The following is an 18,344-nucleotide window of genomic DNA, read 5'->3' as shown; positions in this document are numbered from 1 at the left end:
GTCACAGCGAAAGCTCGAAGAGCGGCATTTTTATGGCCCGTTATAAACTCTCTTGTGGCTACTAATACAAGTACACTAGCAACGTACCCACTACGCCACAAATAATAATTTTTGTGAAGTTGGGAAGCACCCACCACGGTAATATACGTCATTCTGCGGAGAAACGAGCTACCACATGTAAGGCATCACGTGCAGTTTGTTGATGCGACGGTTGATGACGATGAAGAATAATGGCTGAGCCATTCGTAATGGGTTTGAAGCTTTAAACGACCCACAATTCACATCGTATGAAGCCCGGTCATTATTTTACTCTCCCACCACGCTATATCACATAGGTGAACGTTAGTTAGAAAGAGAGAGACAGGGAAAGAACTTTATTGAGACCCTGAGGAAATGCATCATGGGAGCCTTATGGGCTTCCTTGGCAACCTATAGACTATTTTACGGACGTGTGTCGCTGCCGCCATGCTGGGCTGTTAACCTTGCCGTGTTTTATCTTGAAGAACTAATTAAGCGAACAGTGTTACGGTGGGCGTATACACATGAAAGCAGTTGGGTTAGTGCATTCGGCGTTTCCTGACTATCAGTTCGCGTCAGGGGATACAGAAATAAGAAAACATTCGTTTAACAGCGCATGATGGCGGCACCCATATGCCTTAGTAACATGGTCTATTGAAGTGCACCCACTACGCTATAAATGATCATAATTTGTTGAAGTAGGGAAGCAGCCACTATTTCATTTTTCATCATTCTGCAGAGAATTGTGGTACCCGCTAAACACCTCTAAGGCATTCTGTGCACTTTGTTGATGCTGCGGCTGATGACGATGAAGAAAAAATCACAGCATATCCACGGAGTGAATGATGATGAGTGGGCGAAGCTGTGGAGGTTCATCGGTGAACCGTGAATCTTCCGTGAATTCTGCCCAGTACATCACCACCGACGTGAGATCGGGCGCGTTTATACTCAAGGTTCGATGAGTTATGACGACTTGCAGCTCACTTTAATTTTACATGTACGCTGTGAATTTTCATTGTTTAGAAAACCATTGCTTTAGAAAACATCTGGCGTGTTTCGTTAAGCAGCTGGCGTCTTTTCGTTTCGCTTTAGAAACATCTGGCATTCTTTCGTTTTGTTTTTACAAAACATCTGGCGTCTTTCCTTGGTTTATTTCATCAATCAACGGTGTTTTGAACAAAATTTTTATTGTTTAATCACGAACAGGAGAAATCTCAACAGGCACTACCTTGGAGGTAAACAATGGCTGCTAATGGGAATGAGAGACAGAAGAAGTCGGCTTTTAGCTAACACTTACACTTCTACTTCTACTAACGTTTCCTATTGGAACATGCCAATGGCTGCTAATGGGGAATGAGAGACAGAAGAATTCGGCTTTTAGTCAAGGCGCACGCTGCGAAATTTTTATTGTTCAACAACGCACAGGAAAAATCTCCCACCGGCACCACCTTGGAGGTCAAAGCGTAAGACTGGTTACGCACTACGACTACTACGACTACGACTACTAGGGACGAACGGGTGCCGCCTTAAGGAGCTTCGCCCCTAAAAACGCCAGGCCTGCGCTGAAACCGCGGGAGCCGATCCCCCGTAGTGGGTTGAGCTATTCCCTTAAGGAACCAACCAACCAACCAACCAACCGCAGCACAGTCACAGCGAAAGCTAGAATAGCGGCGTTTCTAAAGCACTGTTGTAAGCTCTCTTGGGGCTACTAATACAAGTACACTAGCAAGGTACCCACTACGCCATAAATCACAATTTTTGTGAAGTTCGGAAGCACCTACTAAGCCATTCTCCGTCATTCTGCGGAGAAGCGAGGCACCAGCTACACGTCTGTAAGCATTATGTGCACTTTCATAATGATTTTTAAGGCGCAAAGCAGGACAAACACAAGAAAGGGCACGGGACGGAGCGCCACTAACAACTGAAGTTTATTCGCAGAAATTCACAAATAAATATATGTCATCCTCAGCGCGTGCGCAGAAAGTTGTATTGCGATCAATGGGGGCGGGATAAAGCATGTTCAATGAACTTTTTCTCTGATTTGTACAATACTATAGACGTGTCGCTGACGCACATGTCACCTTTTTTATCGATAAAAAATGCTTCCATTAATTCTCTGGCAGTTTGGTCTGAGCTTTTAGCGATAACCCGCACGTCAGTAAATCGCGGTCCGCAAGAGCTTAACGGGCACTGCCTAATGTGCTTAGGCAAATTGGGGCCCTGTTTATTTTGCTCTACATTTCGTTCGTGCTCCCTGATTCGCTCATTTAGGCATCTGCCGGTTTGTCCAATATAGGAGCAGCCGCACGCAAGAGGAATCTCGTACACTACCCCTATATTGGACAAACCGGCAGATGCCAAATGAGCGAATCAGGGAGCACGAACGAAATGTAGAGCAAAATAAAGAGGGCCCCAATTTACCTAAGCACATTAGGCAGTGCCCGTTAAGTTCTTGTGGACCGCGATTTACTGACGTGCGGGTTATCGCTAAAAGCTCAGACCAAACTGCCAGAGAATTAATGGAAGCATTTTTTATCGATAAAAAAGGTGACATGTGCGTCAGCGACACGTCCATAGTATTGTACAAATCAGAGAAAAAGTTCATTGAACATGCTTTATCCCGCCCCCATTGATGGCAATACAACTTTCTGCGCACGCGCTCAGGACGACATATATTTATTTGTGAATTTCTGCGAATAAACTTCAGTTGTTAGTGGCGCTCCGTCCCGTGTCCTTTCTTGTGTTTGTCCTGCTTTGCGCCTTAAAAATCATTATGAACGTTCACCAACTTGCCCAACAAAAAGTTCTCCTAAACCATATGTGCACTTTGTTGATGCGACGACTGATGACGATGAAGAAATATGGATCAACCCTTTGTAATGGGTTGGAAGCTTTAAACGGCTCACCAGTTACGTAATTTGCATTAGGTGGCGTCCGGCCGCTATGTCCCTCTCCCGCCATGCTGCATAACATACGTTGACGCGGGAGAGAAGGGGGGGGGGGGGGCGAAGAACTTTACTGAGACCCCGAAGAAATGGATCATGCGCTTATGGGCTTCCTTGGCAACTAATACAAGTGCGCTTGCGAGGAACCCACTATGCTATAAATCATTGTAATTTTTGAGAAGTAGGAAAGCAGGCATTATGCCATTTTTCGTCATTCCACGGAGAGCCGTGGTACCAGCTAAACGCATGTAAGGCATTATGCGCTTTGTTGATGCTGTGCCTGATGACGATGAAGCATTATGGCGGAGCCCTTTGTAATGGGTTGGAAGCATTCAACAATCCACTCTTTGCGCAATTCGCATTGTGTGACGCCTGGTTACAAAATTCGCGTTATGTGACGCTTGGTTGTTATTTCGCTCTTCTACCACGCTACATTACATGTGTTAATTAATGTGGTTCCTTCGCGACATGAAGCCTGCATACGGTCTTTTTGCAACGCAGTTTCAAGCACCGGCATGGCCCGAGGTAGAACACTGGGATTCCACGCAGAGGTCTCAGGTTCAAACCTCGTTCCATCCTGGAAGTTTTTTCTTATTTCGTTTTTTTCTTCTTATTTAGAGCGATATTGGTTACGGACACCGGCGGTGGCGGCGGCGGACAACTACGGCGCCAAAAACAGCCCTTGTTGTGATCTCATAACAGCTTTCGCTGTAAAAATCGTAGCTTGCACGGGAGGCGCAATGCTAAAGAGGCTCAATGCTCCGAATATCCGAGGCGTCAAAATTTTGGGCAAAAGCCATCTTCAAGTTCTTTCTTGGATTGTGAAATGAGGTTTTTGCGTGGTCTACTGTAATCTACAGAGCGTGACAGTGTGTTTAGCGTTGTTACCACATGAGGGAATGAGCATTTATATTGACTGCGATGACGAAAAATAGTTAGTCGAAAGTTCGCGCTCGTTATATGCTGCGCATATGCTGCGAAAGTTTGCGCAGCATATGGCATATGTAATGATTCTTTCGCCTGACCACTACCACCAAGCCCCTTCTGATGCCCCCGCATCAAGTGAGTGGTATGATAGGCAAACATTATTTGTACACACTTACGTAGAAGAAAATCTGTCTTCTCATGCGATATGTGTGCGGGATAGACATGTGGGCCGGACCCAAAACCACCGGCGGCGGCGCGGCGCGCGGGGGGAGGGGGGTAAGGGGGAGGGCGAAGCCGTGATTGCGATAAGTACACGCCGTAATGTCACATGAACGAGGGCTAGCACCTATCTCTTTTTGCGCCGATTCCACTTAACTATAAAAAACGCTGATGTATGGCAGTACGGCCGCTCCCGGGAGAGAAGCGGTTTTCGGTCAGTTTGTCGAATCAGTGGTCCGAGCGCGAAGCAGTGAGATCACAGCGCTCACAGCGCGTAGAAGGTATACGAGCCGTTCGCTGGGGGATGTCTCCCGAAATAGCGCGCGTACCAGCGCTCTCGACCGCGCCCTTATAGTCAAAGGTCATAGTTGCTACTCGAGTTACGCAGTCCCTCTCCCCAGACGTCCCTTTCCTGCTCCTTCGCCCAGCAAGCGACGGGCAGGGCGTTTCCTTCTGCTTGAGGAGCGATCCACGGCAGGCCTCGCACGCGGGTTGATGTTATTCCGTGTGACGGAGATGGCCAGCTTGTTTCATCTCTGCTTTAGCCATGTTCCTTGCCAACGCTTGCGAGCTTTTACTCGCGTGTAGAACATACAATGCGCGGAGCGATGTTATCGATTTAGAGTTTATACGGAACATGACGGCGACGGTGAAAACCTGTCCTGAGTGTCCATACAATTGCTAACGCAATAAAAAATATACTAATAGCCGTTGAAGTGGGGTCGCCTTTTTCCTGGAAAGCTGCATCGTCTCCGCTGTAAAGAGCGCGTCCGTTGGAAGAATCACATAATCTTGCGCCTTTTCCATTGGTTTGGTTCTCGCGTTCAATACCCTTCTTACAGGGGACATCTCCTCGCCACCTATTTCTTCATAAAGCACGCGTACAATATCAGCACTAAGCGTTAAGCCTATCATGATTTCGCGCTGCTCGGCTACAGTCTGTTATCTCTGCATGCGCGGTCGCAAACGCACAAAATAGAGCGAAATCAGTTATTCCCGCACGATAGTCGTAAAGCAAGAGCGCGTGGGCGGCTGCATAGCAAGGCAGTATGGGAGATAATTGACAACTGTTTTTTCTTGTATATGGACCAGTCGAGAGTATGTCCCCTGATGATGTCACGTGAATCACTGTTCTGGCATCAAGAAGTGCACCAAAAGACAACAAACGCCAAGAGAGAATAACGCGCTCGTTGTTTTTGTGTCTTGTAGTATTAACAGGGGCTGTTAGCGGCCCTTTAAAAAACCAGGGCGTGCAAACACGGACACAGCAGAGTAGTCAAGACACCGGAAACGCCGCTAACAACTGAAAAATCACACAGCGGCGGAACCGAAGGTAGACGCAAATATTTATCTGCGCATTCCCACGTAAGAGGCCATACCTATCAATCAAGTGCGAGTAATTGTCTACGTGAGAGATAGCTGTTCCCTCTCTCGATTTTTCTCTTATGTCCTTGTTTCCACGTCATGTCTTCTTAACATGAATACCTACCAACTAGTTCAGCTATATTCTAAGTTTGCCATTATCTTTATTTCTTTATCGATTTTCTCGAGTAAGAATGAAAGGAAAAAGTGTACTAACGCACCGAGATATATATATATATATATATATATATATATATATATATATATATATATATATATATATATATATATATATATATACACAATATTAATGAGAACTAACAGACAATAATGCCAAGGAAAGTATAGGGGATGTTTTTAGTAATAAATGTAAGGTAACTGTGAAGAAAGAAAAGTGGACGAAAAGATAGCTTGCCGCGGGCAGGGACCGAACCTGCGACCTTCGAATAACGCGTCCGATGCTCTACCAACTGAGCTACCGCGGCGGCCATCCCCCCGTCCACTTTATAGGGTATATGTGCACATTTAAACGTGGGAGCGTATACCTTTTCTGTTTTATTTATTTATGCACAGTTTACTAGCTCCCAGATTCCAAGGATATGCTATCCAGCGAGTTGGGTCGCCGCCCTTTAAGGCCGGAGGACGCGGCAGCGTTAATGTCAGGCAATACTCGTGATATTTCTGGAGAAGAAAAAGATACCACTACTACTTCTGGGGAAATGTCCATGCCGAAATGCCGAAATGTCCGCCGTCCCTTTCGGCAGAGCGCATTCAGTGATTCGAAAAAGCGGTGAGCCGTGATGTCACCTCGCTCTTGGCCACATCGCTGCCCCGAACCAGCCAGCAGCGTAAGAAGAGAGTGGACGAAATGCACAGATACAGGAACTTTTCAAGTCTGAATTTGCATATAAATGTGTCTCAGATGTTTGAGAACGATGCAGGGAATGCGTACCGACCTTACAGCTGCGTTAGACGAGCGACCGCATTAAACCTAAATCGATGGCTAACACGATCAAAAGACATGTCCACCGAAACTCGGATCTCTGAGGGCTGCGTTCGTTACATTGAAGCGCATTCCGTCCCTATCATTTGTGTCGAGAGTGTTTGAAAGCTTCGTAATGTCATGATGGCGCAGCAGAACAAGAACCGGAAACAGGGGACAGTTCATTACATGGACAGTTCATGGACAGTTCATTACATGGACAGTTCATTACATGGACACATCGAGAAGAGCTCCTCCGGCGAATTCCTGTATTTGATTTTCAGATTCCTCATTCGAATATAAAGAAAAAAAAATTACACGATCTCCCGCTAAAGGGGACCATGAGGCGATACGAAGCCGGAGCACATGCACGATCGCGTTCCGTTCGCGTTCGTTGCGCGTGCCACCGACCTCGGTCAGATTGTTATCGAACCAAAGTCGGTCGCACGCGTTGCAGCTGTGCCCGAAGCTCCGGTGAAGGAATTCGCGCTGGAACCGGGCGTCGGCACCGTCGAAGCCCGGGCGTTGAAGTTGTCTAGCGAGGCGTTCTGCACGGACGTTGGACTCGCTTCGTCTGTCCACAGCCGAGGCGTTGGCTCGACGCTGACGCTTGGTTTCGACGTCGGCGTTCCGTACGGCGGGGTTTGCTTGCCCGCGCTGCCGTTGCGTTTCGGCATGTCGAGCCCGCGTTTCATCTGTCGCAGTTTCCCGCCGACGTTGCTGTTTGCGCTGCGCTTCCTTAGCTCGGAGCTCAAGGTGCGCTTGCCGACGTTTACGTTGCGCTTCGGCGCGTCGAGCCTTCCGCTGCTCCGCGATCTCGGCGTTAAGGTATTACTGCAACTGGTAACGACGCTGACGTTGGAACTCACGACTCCGGCGCAGTGACTGAGCGTGTGTACGATCTAACGCGAGCCTTTTATCTAAACGAGGAGAGAGAGGGGGAGGGAGGAGAGTGGGAGTGGAGAGGTGGTGTGTGGAGAGGCCTTGCGCATGCGCAGCATGGGTTTTCACGCCGCACACCGTTTGAGCTGCGCCACAAGATGCTTCGCATCTAAAGGACTAACGGCGGCGCGCCGCAATTATTGCGCGGCGGCGGCGTGGTCTATCTTGGGGCTTCGGCGGCGGCGCGAGTGGCGTGACCAAAAAATGATGGCTGATCCCTCCGTCATAGGAATTGGTAAACACGAAAGTGAAACGTGCCGTCACAGAAGTAGTTGATTGTTTATAGTGCATTGGTATATGAGAGATTCTACAATGTCTCCTGTTGTTTGGCAGATATAGCGCCGCTTGACGTGTATGAACTCACGTTGACGCCTAGTGGCACATCTCCGTACCGACGACTAACTAACGCCCATGATCATGATTTAAACCTTGCAGTAACTGAAGTAGTCAAGATACACGTGGATACCGCATATACTGAATCCCGCGCAAATATGGCATCAACAAGCACATGATAAACACCGATACTCGATATGCACTGCTTCAAAGCGTCGTGGAATGCGAAGAGAAACGCTACGCGCGTCGTGTTTTCCGTCTAGCCTGGCCGTTAATTCTCACATTGCGAGCGGCCAACGCGGTGCGACAGCCAAGGTAGTATTCTAGTGCACTCTAGCCAAGGCATGCTATCCAGGGGAGCGTCGGAGAGCTATTTTTCGGTACGGATGGATGCTATGAGAGAGGCCTGTGCTAAAGCCCACCACGTCGCGGTATGTTAAAGCGTTGACGAAAGTACACTTCTATTGGAAACGCGCCGATTGAGGCGGTCGTAGCAACGGCGCGTTTTTTTAAAATGCAAATGAATTTCATAGTCGGGCTATTCAGGCGTCGATGTCCGCGCGCCTCTCCCGCTCTCACTTCCTCTCCCATAGCAACAGCTGTGGGAGCGCACGCTTATCCTCGCACCTAGCAACCGGAACAGGTGGTGCGGGCGGAGTAGCGGAGAGTGAGTGGAGAGGAGGAGCGCGCTCTGGCGTGTGAGAGCGTTCCCATCGCGGGAGCTCGGCGGAGCTCCTGCTTGTGTGGAGAGAGTGTAGGATAGGGTAGGTGCAGTTAGAGTACACTCTAGTGCAGTGCTTCGCCGCTCCTTCTCTCGCCGTTCGCTCTCCTCCCTGCGCCACCGCCTCAATGCAGTGCGTTCGAAACGCGTTTGTAGCGTTTGTGCTGCCTTGGCACAGCCTGAATACAGCGCGTTCTAAACGCGTTTGTGCTGAATTGAAGGCGGTGGCAACATCTCTGAGGTGATTACGAACGCACGTAGGAAGCGTTCGTTGAAAGAGGCGCCCGAAAGGAAGACACTTGAGCGCGTCGACGTGTCCAGCTTTACGGCAATAAAATTACTACGCCGTGTACTCTCGGCGCAAGAAATGCATTCGCATTTCCTCACGATTCCCTTCGGGGAGGTGGGGGTATTTTTTCGATCCTGCTGGCACACATGTCACCGCCCCGTTATAAAAGGGACGCTCATAGCATCCATCCATCCATCCATCCATCCATCCATCCATCCATCCATCCATCCATCCATCCATCCATCCATCCATCCATCCATCCATCCAATAGCAGTGTGAGAGGAAAGTGTGAAAGATAAAATGCACGTTCATGTGGCCTACGTTATGTGTTTGGCGGTAGCTCAGTGGGCTCAACGTCCGCCAGCCATCGTCACGGACCGATAGGCCATGGGTTCGACTCCCGTCAGTAGACCTTTTTCTTATGCGTAGGTTTTTTAACACGAAAGTGTTTTATGCCGGGGTCCACCACGGCTCCGCTGACGTATTTCCGTCACGGATATGACGTTGTAAAATATAAAGACTAACAGTGGGCAAAGAAAAAAAACCAGAAGAAGAAAGTTCCGTCACCGGGAATCGAACTCACGACCGCTCTTTCCGGAGCGCGCAGCGCGAAACGATTCGGCCACGGACGGCACGTTCTTCACAATGCTAACGGCGAGCTATTTATATACACCGTTTGCGGATGGCTGTACTCAGAAATTTGTGTTAGTGTGTCTTCGTTATCACTAACGAGATGGCGCGACGGGCTCGAAGAGCGTAGAAGAGCGCGCTTGAAAGGTCGTCGCAGTTGCGACGAGCGCCCGCGTCTACAGGGCGTGGTCGCCTGTACTCAGAGATCTGTGTTACAGTGTTTTCGTTATCACTGGCGAGCTGGCGCGACGGGCTCGAAGAGCGTAGAAGAGCGCTCTTGAAAGGTTGTCGCCGCTGCGACGAGCGACCGCGTCTACAGGGCGAGGTCGCTTGTGCGGGCGCTTAGCTCGTGATCGCGGTGGTTTGTACGTCTCGCGTTGAGAGCACGAAGGTCGCTTGGCCCACTGCAGCGGCTGCTTTTGCGAAAGGAGCGCGGTGCTCACGCAGAAATAAGTTACAGATGTGACAGTTAGTTCGCTCTCATCCAGGGCCCGTATTCTCAAAAGGCGACAATCGCAAAAGTATCGCCTTTGGTGCGCGCTGATTGGCTATTGAGCAAACCGGAAAAGTTAGGGCGCCATTTGGTAATTCCGCCGACGTCAATGTTGCGTCATGGTGCTCGACGGTGCTCTCGACATATTTGCAATAAACGAAGGCACCGTTATCCGTCGGTTCGTGGTGAAGTCTAGCATTTCAGTGACGTAGGCGGTAGCTTCTAGTATTCAATCCTCGGTGGATATACGCAGCATTCTTTACGCTGAAGCTTTCATCGAGCATTACCTTGGGGTGTTATCAGCACTCGTTCTATGCCAGCGCGTCTTTTTTCGTGGTTTGAACGTCCCAGGAACATGAACCGTGCGTTGCTCGCGTGGCTTATCGCGAGCCGGCAACATGTTGAGATCTTGAGACGATGTCGCTGCGGCGGCACGCTACAGCTGAACTCTCCGAGTACGCCGTGTTAAACTCTCAACGAAAATACGTTTCACGCAAAGTTGCATTCTTTAAATATTATACTGTGCATTAACTAATCGAACAAAAAAACGTTGAAAGCACCTTCAACACGTCTTATACTTCAAGTAGCCACAGCCAAGCCGGCCAAGCCTGGCCACTGCGTAGAAGCAGCAGCACACGCTCGAAAACGCCGCACTCGGTTTGCTCTGCACTCGTACGGTGCGCTCACTCCTGTGTTGTAAGACATTCGTATACCAACGGCCAGTTGCAACAATGACGTCACAGGCAAGTGTTTTTTTCACTTATTGAACGCATCAAATTCTACGTCACCAAACGCGATACTATCGCCTTTTGCGATCGTTTGAGAATACGGGCCCTGTGTATGTTCATTCCGTGCGTCCTTTCTGCTTGAGCAGCGCGTTGCAAGTTTCGAGTTGCTTGCCGTTATTCGCGTGACATTACAATTTGTTACTGTAGCATTCATTCCATCGCCCTTGGGGCGAAAGAATGCGTAACAAACGCTCAACTACGTCTGTGAAGACACGTTTCACTTTCGTGTTATACCGATTCCTATGACAGAGGGATCATCCATGTTTTTCTTTGCCATTTGGTGGCATTCATTTTGCTGACGTATTGGTGGACCCAGGCATAACACACTTGCGTGTTAAAACAGTCGGCGGCGGCGGCGGGGCGCGGCGGCGCACCCCTCTAGTGCGGGAGCACATGCCACCAGGCGCTGCGCTGTTGGGAGGAATACTCACGCGATGAATACTCGGGGATGAGACGCCTCCGTTCAATTTAATTTGTGCTGCAGACAGGCTTCTTAGAATAAAGCACTGGACTACTCGAAGCTTAGTTTCTGGAATGCGCCGATTCGGTAAAGCTTCCTTCTGCGTTGGCTGCCGTGGTAAAGTGACATTAGAATTTATGCCTTGCTGGAGAAGTGTCAAATGTCTTAGATTTGCACTCGTTGTTCGATTAACCTAACGTAGTGTTATAGTTTTAACAGCGAAACTGTTTAGCAGATTGTTGCTTGCGAGTCGTTCGCAGAAAAGTATCATTGCACTACCGGGGATGTGCCACTGTGCGGCTACCTGTGAACGAGTACACCGAGAGAGAGAGAGAGACAGGAGATAAAGATTCTGGTCCAAGAAAATTCTTCACGAGGCGGGATTCGAACCCGCGTACCCTCGATCCGAAGGCGGTTGTCCTAGCCACTGGGCTATCCAGGAACGCTAGCAGAGCATAGCATAGCCTTGTATTGTATAGTGTAGCAAGGGGGTGGGAAAGGGAAGTGAGCGTGAGGAGGAGAGTTGTGATGGCGAGGAGGAGGGAAAAAACGAGAGGAGAAAGTAAAGCACAGCACAGAAAGGTGAGAAAGAGAAATACAGAGGAAGAAATGCAGAAAGAAAAAGAAAGAGAGACAGAGAACATCAATGAGAGAGAGAGAGAAAGAAGTAGAGAGAGAAAAAAATTACACCATCTCCCACTAAAGGGAACCATGTGGAGATGCGAAGCAGCGCATGGGTCGACTTAAAGTTCCGTGATTGCTGAGAGAGTGTAAGGAGGAGAGGCCACAGCGTCTTACCCAGCCCCTTACACAGGCCTGAACGCGCTAGCGTGTGCCAGCGCGTTCTGACTATGATACAATGCATTGGTTCATCGCGCGTCTGCAGAATCTCGTTCCGCGACGCCATCACATGATTGTTGAGAGAGTGTAAGGGGGAGAGGCCATAGCGTCTTACCCAGCCCCTTACACAGGCTCGAACGCGCTAGCGCGTTGCTGTATTGCCCTGTCCACAACACTAAGAAATATGTCAGTGAGGATTGGCGCTACACTTGATCCAATGCAGACCCCCGATTTCTGCACATAAAGTTCTTCCCCGACACCCACAGCGGTGGAGTCCAAATATAAAGCTATAAGTTCCAGAAACCATTCAACCGACACATTGCTTCTCCGAACAAACTCAGCCTCATCATTAAATTCTGTGATGCAGGCCTTGACGCTGCGTAGAACCGCTTTTTGCGGCAGGGAATAGAACAGGTCCTCCACATCAATGCTGGCCGCGGCACAGCATCCAGGGTTCTCTTCATTTAAGAACGTAACCAGCATGCGTGAATCCGGGATCCTGAATGGATCCTTCACCTCTAGTCGTGCTAAGTGTTCCTGGAGGAATCCAGATATCACGCGCAGCCACGTGCATCTTTCAGAGACTATAGCTCTAAGAGGGATCTGAGACTTGTGCGTCTTCACGGCGTAAAAAACTTCAAGCGTCATCTTTGGGGACTACTTTACGTCTTTGGTGACGTCCTTAAGGCCTACGTCCTCTAGGTAGTCCAAAGCCCGCTGTCTCAGATCTTTCGTGCTTCTGTCTATTCTTCTGAAATTCTCTGCTATTGCTTGTTTGTTTTCATAGCATACATGTCATCCGTCATGACCACAAAGTACCCTTCTTTGTCTGAAATTAATACCCTCAGATCACTTCTAACGAAGTAATCAACAAGTTGGCGCTGACTCACTTGATCTTGGCGGCTTCTTTTTGTCCGTGCCACTGCTTCAACACATTCATCGGACGCAGTGAGCCTTTTGTCTTCTGAAACTTCTTGGAGACTGCCCTCGAAAAAACAAACTTATCGACGGGTGACGGGGACAACTCAAAGGCAAACTTGGGCCCCTTCCGAAGGTTCTTCATGTGTTTTTCCGGTATGTCAAGGTTCCCCAGAACAAGAACATTTTCATTCCGTCCAGGTTGTTTTTTCTTCCTTCTCGGTAGGCTCCGAATTATTTCCTTCCACACGAATTCCGTTGTCTGGTCGCTCATCTTGCACCACGTCCTGAAATGTTCGTTACCACGTTCTTCCCCTTGCTGTGTAAAAGACGCGATCTGTAAGCAGTCTTCGAAGTGCCTCGCATTGCGCCACCACTCTGAAGTGAGGATGGTGCACACCCGCTTTGCATCTCCTGTAGACGGTTGCATTGGTCCGAAGGCTGCCCATGGTCCAGGGGGAACGGTGCCCTGTTTCTTGAACCGCGTTGCAGTTGTTTGCGCTACAAACGCAGACAGCGATGAGTGGCACGAAGGTTGCTGGAATTGACAGACTGGGAATAAAACACGGAAAGATGCCCTCGGTACTAGAAATATGTGTAACAAGCGTAGAAAGCTGGGCGAGTTGGTAAGGTTTCATATTCTTGCAAACTGCGCGGCAGACGGGACACAAAGAAGGAACGAAAGAGACAGACGAGCGTAGACTCACAACTGATTTTATTGTAAACGTAGTCGACCTATATAGTGTACAGGAAAAGACGTGTCACAGTCAAAGTTTATCAGCGTACTGCAACGCCACACCAAAAACCCACACAAAAAATTCTAAAAGGTGCACGTGCAAGGCCACGTAAGTCAACAGTAGCAAGTAGAACTGAGATATGCGTACTCCTTATCCGACAGGCTCGCAACTCACAACTTACACACATTAAACATCGCATTAATATGCTGAAATATAGCTAAGCGTTTTCGGAATCGCCGGAAAGTGTCTCGTTCTGAACACAATTCAGGAAGGCTGCCCACCACTCACACAGACCGAGGCTAATTATAGCAGCAGGCAAGATGAATTCATATGAGTATAAAATATATCTTCCGTTGTAGTGTAACGATGTTGAGATGCTTCTGCGCGCAAACAGTTCTGCGAACGCAGCTTTGCTGAGAGAGGGGGAGAGAGATAAGCAAACAGCGAACTCTGGTAGTGTGGGCTTCTTCGCCATCCGAGTTTATTTTGCGCTGTACAAGACAATCGAAGATTAACTAAGACCAACTGGCTGTCAATTCAGGCTCCTTAGTCCAGAAAACCGGGGACCTTGGCGATCTTCTTGGTCCGGTAGAACAAGTTACGAGGAACGTTTGAAGGCTGGGCTTCTCAATGTGCTGGAGTCCACTGACTTCGCATTTACGCAAGCCGCCGCGATCACTGAAAGCAACAGGCAAAGCGGGTTGATTGGAGACTAAAGCGGAGACCTTGTTTAGCTCTTCCAGTTTGGCCTCAATAAAGCACCATGCGCTTATGCACTCTCATCGACCCACAGCAGCTTGCATATAGAGCAGCGGTGATGCTATTCCTTTTCGATGAAAGAAAATGCATATCCTGAGACAGGAACAGCGTTTTCTCGGTCCATAAAGTGTTTACTGGTCCCTAACCCCCGTATTTGTGTCGTCGATGATATAAATTTCAGGCCAGCTAAAGCAGAATAAAAACATGACAGAGTGTTCTAACACTTTAGTGCCCTTGCTCAGCCGTAGCCACTTTAAGGATGCTGGAGCGCAAGGCGCGAAAGCGTCGCATAGGCGGCCTGCACCGCAAAGATCCTACAGTGCATGGTCGTGAGAAGCGGAAGACAATTTTCACAGCAGAAGCGTAACACAAATTTCTTTATTTAATGAGGTGATTGAGGTGTTGAAAGAAAACTTTGCCACAGTGGTTCGTTTCCCAGTCTGCAGGCGACAATCACCACTGTCGAAAGTGGGGGGGGAGGGGGGTCTGCGCAGCGCTTGCCCCTCCCTCCCGGCAGATACGCGTATGGCGTAAGGAAAGAGCCGAAACTCTACTAGAGACCCGTGTACAGCTGTCGAACAAGAACATCGGTATGAATACCGAAGAAATGATCCGCTTGTTTCGCCATGCTGACCCCGATATATGCGAGGTGAACATTCCATTCCTGATGCTGGGAGTTAAGCAAGAACTGTTTGCCAGACTTGCACGCAACCCATCAAAGATAGTCATGGAATTCGTTTCGGAGGCCACAACGGTCGATAAGGCACTTTAAATGCGCGCCAGATATTCAAACCGGCGCATTTCCACGATGTCTAAACGTCTACTAAACGACCTGATTGTTGGTAACATCGATATTTTGTCCTGCTGTTCTGATGTTATCCATGATTCTTTCTCTTTTGTGTCACACTCGAGCCGAGTAATCCATCGTCAGTGGGTGGTTCGCCTTGAATTGAAGAAAGTGAAGACCGCCTGGAAATGCCTTGAAATCCCGACCGCTGGAGGCCATCTAACATTGCTGTTGCAAGCGAACAGTCCTTCATTTATGTTATGGAGTTCATTGACGAGTTTTCTTTTTATGTTGCATGATATGTATAATGTATATCTAGTATAGTATGCAACCTGCTAGAAAAACTGTATTGTCACTCTGCTGCTCCTGTATATTTTTTGTTTGTTTTCTAGAGCTTTTGGGGCTGGTCAAGCAGTTATGAGCCGCTTTTTCCCCATTCGCCCTCTGCTACTCTGTGTTGGTTTTGTGGTAAATCATGCGTACATACTGTAGTGAACTCAGACACAGAGACAGCACCCGTTCCTGGGCCGGCTGTTCTATTCTCCACCTCTTCTTCCCCTGCTTCTACCCGCTCTACAGCCCACGCGCCAGAGCCCCGGTGTCGTTCTTGGTCATCACACTCGGCCATGACTGCGAGCGTGGTGGGCTGCCACAGTGTCTCTGGTGGGTGGCACTGACTGTCTGGGAGTGGCCGTACTCGGCCACGCTGAAACTTCACTAGGAAATTTGCCAAAGATAATTTCGGCGGCCGGCACTGGCTATGTCGCTGTGGTCGTTCGCTATGCCGCTGTAGACACTGGGGCTTGACTTGAACCTTTGCGGAACGACATGGACTGTGTCGCGGTTATCTGCAACTTCGGCCACGCTGCGATCTTGCAGTGAAATCTGTCTCATTCTCCCTTGGTGGACCTAGTTGGCAGTTTCGGGGTGGTTGAAGTTTTCTGACATGATGCGGCTTGGCGAGGAGTTTTCTCGGCGACGGTTCTGGCGGGCGGTTCTGACTGTATCGGCATGGTCGCACGTCCATCGCGCAACGCGGGCCTTTGCGCCACATTTTGGACAACATGGTTGGAAATAGCGTATCTGGTGACGCAATATGCAGCACCGAACGCGGCCGCCTGCGCATTTTCCAGCTGGTCGAGGGACGTTTGGGTGTCCTACAAGACGTCTGCATCAACGTGGGGTCAGGTATCTGCGGTGACCTGCGACGTGGCTTGTGCTTTTGCAGCGTTGTCACTTTGGAGCTCCCTGACGTTCTCAAGCTTGCAAGTCTTGAAGCCACGTTCGGTGCATTCGGGACGTCCTCGTCAGCAGCCGTTCCAGGAGCCTTGTGCTGCGTGGGCAGGTCCTCGATGAGAATGGTCTGAGACGTGTCAGAGAGCTTGGTGTTGTCCGGGGAAACGTGTCTTGGCAAGTTGCTAACGCTCTCACGTTCGGCCAATGAATGTGTCGCACGTAGATCCGCTTCCGTCTGGGCAGAGAGGACGTTGGCAGAATCCGCGGACAGGTATGTCTTATCAGGTGGTGGTACGTCCAGAACGACGTGGGCTGGTGCCTCGAAGTACTCAGGTGATGGCCAGCATGGGGGCAGCTTTTCTGATCGATAGGGATGCGAAATGCTCTCGGCCATTGGCGGGGATGTTCTGGCGTCCGATACCGAGGCAGAGTCCTTGACCTGCGGAGGAGGAGCAGGGCTGCTCCGGTAAGCGTCAATATCTACGACGCGCACCGTCGATGGACTGCCAGCCAACACTGCAGCCTCAAGGTAGTGGCCCTCCAGAACTCCGCCCTCGGTGGAGGTCTTGGACGCACCGAAGGTACCGGGCATCAGGCCGAAAGCAGCAATCAGGTCTGCACTCCATCCTGCCCAGGACTGCTGCCTCACGCCTTCGTACCTGTGCCACGCCGCGGCACCTTCTCGAAGGCGGTCTACCGCCATGAACCATTTCTGCGCCTCCGTCCAGGCTTCTCGAGCTCTTAGGGCGTTGACGGTCGCCACCCATTTTTCGGCGTCGTCGTGGAAGCCGTGGAACTCCGGTAGTACGAAGGTAGCCTGGGGTGGTGATACGGCAGGCGCGAAACGGTAGAGTGTGTGCGCGAAGTCACCAAGTTGGATAGAGAGCTGGCTGAGGCTAGACCGGAGCTCTCTACGTTGCTCAGGTGAGCTGGCCTCGAGGTCTAGCGAGGTGGCTACATCCAACATGGCGTTGATGGCTGTCAGTGCCGGAATGATGGGAGGAAACAGCGCAGAGCTCGACGCTGTCAAGGCGTTGGTGGTGACGCGAATTCGCGCAATGGTACGCCGCAGGTGCGCGGCGCTCTCCGGTGGCTCGCGTACGGAGCCAGTAATGCCCGACCAGTAGGCGGTGGTGGCTGGGCCCACGACGGCGGGCTGCTGGTCCGGAGGAGCTCGTACCGCATCCCAAAGCGGCTCAGGTGCCGATGGAGCCCTGAATGAGAGGGTGTCGCCACGGGAAGCGTGAGCGGCATTCCCGGGCAACGGTAGGCCGTGCATTGTCGTGGCGGCGCCGACGTAAGCGTGCCCTTGAGCCACCGGGGAGGCCTGGACACCGTCCTGGGATTGTTTGATGGGTAGCTGTAGCAGTGGTCGGGCCATGGCGTCCATGACCGAGGAAGCGTGGACGGCGTTCCTAGGATGGAGAGCCGCGCTGCCGACGACGCGCGATGACAGGTGGCTTCAGGTGCAAGGTTCGGCTTGCGTTGTAGGCTGGGCCATTGTAGTGAACTCAGACACAGAGACAGCACCCGTTTGCTTGCTTGCTTGATCCTTTCCTACTGGCTCTTACCCACAAAGGGGGATTGGCCGTGAAACCGGCGGTAAACATTACATGGAAATTTAGAATTTAGACAAGAGTAATTGAATTAATCGGACTACAAGCGAGAATTGAAAATAAAATAAGAATCTTTGGGTTATGTGCCAATAGAACGAGGAAAGAACCTTAATATCGAAAATAATCAATTAGAGAAAAGAATTATAAAATACCAAATTACAATAGGAAATAACTTAATAAGGAACTCTTCTTGTGTCTCGAAGAAATTCGCAGACAGCTATGCAAACGTTCCTGTTGCTGTGGCCCAGAGAAGACGCCCCAAGGGAAAGAATATTTGCAGAATCTAGAGGAATGTTCAAATTTCTGAATAAATATTCGAAATGTTTTTTCCTGTGACTGGAG

The sequence above is a fragment of the Rhipicephalus sanguineus genome, chromosome 2 (assembly GCF_013339695.2).
Source record: "Rhipicephalus sanguineus isolate Rsan-2018 chromosome 2, BIME_Rsan_1.4, whole genome shotgun sequence".
NCBI lineage: Eukaryota > Metazoa > Arthropoda > Arachnida > Ixodida > Ixodidae > Rhipicephalus > Rhipicephalus sanguineus.
Note: the sequence above shows the minus strand (reverse complement) of the source record.